Source organism: Oncorhynchus masou, chromosome 31, assembly GCF_036934945.1.
Source record: "Oncorhynchus masou masou isolate Uvic2021 chromosome 31, UVic_Omas_1.1, whole genome shotgun sequence".
Classification (NCBI taxonomy): Eukaryota; Metazoa; Chordata; class Actinopteri; order Salmoniformes; family Salmonidae; genus Oncorhynchus; species Oncorhynchus masou.
Genome location: NC_088242.1, coordinates 59261790 through 59268461, shown reverse-complemented (window position 1 = coordinate 59268461; position 6672 = coordinate 59261790).

Genomic DNA, 6672 nt, shown 5'->3' with positions numbered 1-6672 from the left:
AAAAAAATTACTTTAAGAACAATGCTGATGCAAAGTAACAGTGAGTGTTCGTGCCATCATTCTGTTACCAAAATGCATCTGCAGTGTTATTCAAGTATATGTGTTGTAAACTTTTCAGTGGAAAGTAGGGTTTGTTTTTATGTCCAATGAAGCCATTTTTTAATCTCAATATCAAATAATTTCTGGGTAACAATTACATACCTTCCTGTGATTGTTTTAAATTAAAATGATCAAAAAGAACCCACCCCCCCCAAAAAAGCTTCTTAGCAAAGAGCAATTTATCAAGCAAGAATTTTGCTAGGACTGTTTGGGAGTGGACTGAGTGGGGAGAGGAAAACTGAAAACTAGTTGTAATTGGCAGAGTGGTTTGGAACTCTCTTTCTTATTGGTCTATTCTAATTCACCAGGCTTGCCAAACCTCTGTCACACCATAACAGGCTCAAATATCAGGTGTTCGTTTCAAACAGCTCTTAATTATAATTTTCACAATTTCAGTATTATTCCAACCTCATAGTGTAATATATATATATATATATATATATATATTAAAGGCCCAGTGCAGTCCAGTTAAACTTTGCAATCATTGGTTTTTGTTTGACACATTTTAAAGTTAAAAATCTGAGACTCAATGTCACCCTCATGGAATTGAACATGGAATTGCCCTATAGTAAACTTTATAAGTGCCATATTTGACTACCTGGTTTTTCAGGTGGGATTATCTGTCGAGAACAGGAATGTCACTCTTTTCCCACATCCCGAGCAAAACAGGTGATTAAACTAATTGCATTCTAAACAGAAGATCATGATTAGTTGATTATTCATGATTAGTTGATTATTAGAGTCCGGTGTGTTAGCCCGGGGAAAAGTGAGACACCAGTGAAGCCCCTAGGGACAAGAGCTGCCCATCCCTGGTCCCAAAAAAATCCAGTGCAGCAGCTGGACTTTCTCAAATCATATTATGCATATATATTTATTTAATTTGTACAAATTCTTATTTTCAATGATGGCCTAGGAACAGTGGGTTAACTGCCTGTTCAGGGACAGACCAACAGATCTGTATGTTGTCAGCTTGGGGATTTGTACTTGCAACCTTCTGGTTACTAGCCCAATGCTCTAACCACTAGGCTACACTGCCACCCCAAATATGCAGTGTACACTATCCAGAGAAGAAGAAGAAGAAATGAATGAAAATGTGTTTTTCGACATCATAATCAGACCATGACCTCCATGATCTGTATGCCTCAAATTTGCAGCTGGATCCCATTCACAGCTGGCAACTAATTACAGAGGCTGATTAATTAACAGAGCGCTATGACAACCCTGACACTTTTCCTCTTCAAAGCCATAGATACCTTTGAAATGCTTATTGACATGGGCAATAATTTATGCTCACTTACTCTTCTCCCCAGACGAGACAAGCATTACAAATAAAATGGTCACTACGTTGATGAATAAAACAATAATAAGTTGTTGTATAGACATTTAGGCCGACTCCATCTCAAAATAAGGAGAACATTCAATAACCCGAACATTCTTGGAAAGAGTTTCCTGGCTTTTGTCCATTCGAAAAAAGCTTATGTCCTCTTGGCTTGCAATGATGCTCCATATGGGATGCTGATGCTTATATTAAGATGCCAACAAGTTGTGCCAAATGAAACAACACCTCAAATTGATGGAACTTAATTAATCAATGTATAGACATTGGTCTAGTAGTGAGAACATGACAGAATAGCTAACTAAGATACTCATAATGAACAAGGCGGGTTGTAATATCACACTCAATGTATTTTTGTTATGTTTTTACATAATAGTACAGTATTTGTATGGTGACTGTACTCAGCAGATCAGAGGTATGAGTTGCAATGCCGGCAATGTTCAGATGAGGGCATTAGAGGAGCATGTACAGTACCATACAGCCTGTATAAAATGTATGTACACTAGAGCTTTCGAGAATTAAGCACAGAACAGTATGGTAAAGGCCTTTGTGAATAGGAAACAGAGACGTTATGCATCTTTGATTCAAGGCATTGTTTTTGGAAAACTGAGGTTTGTGCCGAGCATCTGGAAACTGCATTAGTTTTTAATGTGGAAGAACATATAATCATCAAAACAGAATTATACTCTCTTAAGTTAACTGGACCAAGTCTTTCATAGCCTTTAGTGAGAATTAATTATTTGTCTTTGAGAGAATCAAAGACCAATAAATCAGAGTAGATAATGGTTCCATGGTTCATGATGGCTATGAAACTGTATCTATGGACATTTCTAAATAGGTCAAACTTGGCATTCAGTAGCAGTATTACTTGCAGGCAATTAGCCAGGCTTGGCAACTGTATATACTCTGACAAAATAACTCATTTAATTTACAGTAACACTGGCATGTATCCATAAACAACTTTTGATTACATTTGAACCTTTGACGGTTAATCGTTATTTAAAATGTGAATGTTCATCAACTTGCCAAAAGTGCTGTTTTATATGTGGCTGTTTCACAGATATAATTCAATAAATGCTGCATGGATTAGTCTTGTGCCGGTGGGGTCTTCACTTCAGGCAAGCAGCCTGATGCTATAAAAATGTGTCTGCTCTATCTCACAGCAGCCAAGCAGGTGTAAAAATACTCTCTCCAGCCATGTCTGTCACTGGACTAGACTAGGCCTCCAGAATGTTCCACATATTTTGTGATGATTAAGGCCCTAGAGAGCTTTGAACATCTTCTGAAATGTTGTTTTGTGAGTCTGGTGCTGCTGACAGATACAGGTGGGATTCCAAATTAGATTCTAAAGCCAGATGCATGTAAGGAGTTTTGAACAAAAAAGATTGCCATTGCAAGAAAGTACACAGACAACTATTTTAGGATGCACAGCACTGATGGAGGTTGTGATGGTGACTGCACTAGAAGCTAGGCTACAGGCCTCCTCTATATCTTGCTTACACAATTGATGGCTGTGAAGAGCACCAGTTTCCGCTGTCTTCCAAGGGCTCAAGGTTTCCAGCTTTGACTCATCCAGCCCTAACACTTCGGGAGGAACTCAGGAGACTGAAGAGAGGAACGGGAAGCTCTAGAAGACATCTGAAGCTTACCAAAGAAAGGCACTACTAGACCCCTGGGAGCCATCTCACTGAATGGAGAGGAAAAGCAGACCGCAGGAAGAGAGTGACAACGCTGCCAGGTCAGGGTCACACTGCACGGGTGTAAAGGGCGTGGAAGGACTGACATCACACTTGGAGTCTCCCTCTGTCTCGCTGATAATGAGCGGGGCAGTGGCCAGGGTCTTAGGACCAACCATGGTATCCCTGTTTCCGGAGAGGATACAGGAGAAGAGCCCACTTCTCTTTCAATCTGCTACATCACAAAAGAGAAAGACAACAATATAAACAATGTGTAAAGAGCAGCCCATGCCTAATTGTTTTAGTGTACCACTGCAGTCTCTGCACTGCGAATAAATAGTCTTGTCATGAAAGGCTAGTCATGGCTCACATCAACTCCATCATCCGGGAAACCCTAGACCCACTTCAATTCGCATACCGCCCCAACTACCCTATGTAGAGCTTACGGTCGGGTGCAGAGCAGTTGCCATACCAGGCGGTGATGCAACCAGGATGCTCTCGATGGTGCAGCTGTAGAACTTTTTGAGGATCTGGAGACTCTTGCCAAATCTTTTCAGTCTCCTGAGGGGGAAAAGGTGTTGTCGTGCCCTCTTCACCACTTTTTTGGTGTGTTTGGACCATGATAGTTTGTTGGTAATGTGGACACCAAGGAACTTGAAACTCTCGACCCGCTCCACTACAGCCCTGGTACTGTAGCTACTAACGCACCTACTCATTCAAGGGTTTTTCTTTATTTAGACTTTCTACATTGTAGAATAATAGTGAAGACATCAAAACTATCAAAACTGTCAATGTGTTTATGAAATATTGGAAATATGAAGAATCATTTGCTTGTTACCACCCCTAGGTGGCAATCTTTAGCAGTGATAATCATGGTCGGTGGCAGAATTTTCCGTTGAGCTCCTGACAATGGCTTCCATGCCCTAACTTTTCTTCCATTTATAGTTGAGCAAAATGTTTGACTTAAAGTGAATGAAATAAATATATTAAGTGAATAAATCTACACTAAACAAAATGCAACAAGTTATAGTTCATATAAGGAAATCAGTCAATTGAAATAAATTCATTATTCCTAAAATATGGATTTCACATGACTGGGAATACAGATATGCATCTGTTGGTCAAATATACCTTCAAAAAATGTCACGCCCTGATCTGTTACTCCTGTTCTTGTGCTTGTCTCCACCCCCCTCCAGGTGTCGCCGATCTTCCCCATTATCCCCTGGGTACCTATACCTGTTTTCCGTCTGTCTGTGCCAGTTTGTCAAGTCAACCAGTGGTTTGTCTCAGCTCCTGCTTTTCCCTAGTCTCTCTTTTTCCTCGCCCTCCTGGTTTTGACCCTTGCATGCCCTGTCTCTGAGCCTGCCTGTACCTTTGCCCCACCTCTAAATTACCGATCTCTGCCTGACCTGAGCCTGCCTGCCGTCCTGTACTTTTGCCCCACTACTCTGGATTATCGACCCCTGCCTGACTTGACCTGTCGTTTGCCTGCCACTGTTGCTGTAATAAACATTGTTACTTCGACACAGTCTGAATATGGCTCTTACCTTCAAACCTGATTTAAAAAAGGTAGGGGCGTAGATCAGAAAACCAGTCAGTATCTGGTGTGACCACCTTTTGCCTCATGCAGAGTGACACATCTCCTTCATGTAGAGTTGATCATGCTGTTGACTGTGGCCTGTGGAATGTTGTCCCACTCCAGATTTTTATCGTTTTACTTCTGACTTGTATGATTAACCATGTGACAATGATTTTGACAAAGGAAAATGCTATTGAAATTAAACTGTTCCACAAAAATGCGCATCTAAAATGTTTTTATTAATAATACCTGGCACACAGATCGGTAGAAATGGTAGGATAAATTGTACGCTTCCCCATACTTGAAACTCACGAACCACCTATGGCTTTTAAATATAACACCCATCAAAAAAAATGTGCACACGCTTGAGGTCCCTTGAGAAAACGTGCCTGCCTATGGAAATCAAAGACCCGTCCCACTGATTAGTTCTGGTGCCTGCCCTGCGTAGATGTTGTAGACCCTCCACAAGCCAGCACCACTTTGGCACTCAACGAACAGGCAGCATTTCTGGTACATATCTACCTCAAACACCTTGTACCTCTGCACATTGATCTGGTACTGGTACTCCCTGTATTTAGCTCCACATTGATCTGATACTGGTACTCTCTGTATTTAGCTCCACATTGATCTGGTACTGGTACTCCTTGTATTTAGCTCCACATTGATCTGGTACTGGTACTCCCTGTATTTAGCTACACATAGATCTGTAACTGGTACTCTCTGTATTTAACTCCACATAGATCTGTAACTGGTACTCTCTGTATTTAACTCCACATTGATCTGGTACTGGTACTCCCTGTATTTAGCTCCACATTGATCTGGTACTGGTACTCTCTGTATTGAGCTCCACATTGATCTGGTACTGGTACTCTCTGTATTGAGCTCCACATTGATCTGGTACTGGTACTCTCTGTATTTAGCTCCACATTGATCTGGTACTCTCTGTATTTAGCTCCACATTGATCTGGTACTGGTACTCTCTGTATTGAGCTCCACATTGTTCTGGTACTCTCTGTATTTAGCTCCACATTGATCTGGTACTCTCTGTATTTAGCTCCACATTGATCTGGTACTGGTACTCTCTGTATTGAGCTCCACATTTATCTGGTACTCTCTGTATTTAGCTCCACATTGATCTGGTACTGGTACTCTCTGTATTTAGCTCCACATTGATCTGGTACTGGTACTCTCTGTATTTAGCTCCACATTGATCTGGTACTGGTACTCCCTGTATTTAGCTCCACATTGATCTGGTACTGGTACTCTCTGTATTTAGTTCCACATTGATCTGGTACTGGTACTCCCTGTATTTAGCTCCACATTGATCTGGTACTGGTACTCTCTGTATTTAGCTCCACATTGATCTAGTACTCTCTGTATTTAGCTCCATTCTTATGTATTTGATTTCTCTTGTGTTTCTATTTTTATTTTTATTATAAAATTTTAACTCTGCATTGTTGGGAAGGCTCATAAGCAAGCATTTCATGGTAAGGTCTACACCAGTTGTATTCGGCGCATAGATTTGATTATCCCAGGATGCGGTCATGGTTGGCCTGCAGTCATTCGGCAACCTGGCTAGTAACCGTAGCCAAATTAAAGCTTAGGGCTGCATGCAGAGTAAGGTGGTTTCCTCGCTGCTATTGCCTCTTATCGCACAAAGCTTTATTGTGCAAGACAAGCTATTACACGCACCATTTTCAGCCTGGCTGCAGATACGATGTGGAAGGCCAAAGTTGCCAGATAACTTTGTGATAAGGTAGCAAAACTGCCCGTTACAGAGCGTTACCAATCTAGCCACTTAGCCTGGATTCGATCAAGATTAGCGTACTAAAATTACAGCTAATTGATTAGCCAGGCGCCTACTGTAGGGTACGTTGTCCTGTATTTCTGCTCACCCTTACAGTACATGAATGAGCATCAAGGATTTCCATCGCCTCTTGAAACTGGACTACGCCATTAGACATGATTGCATGTAAGCACCA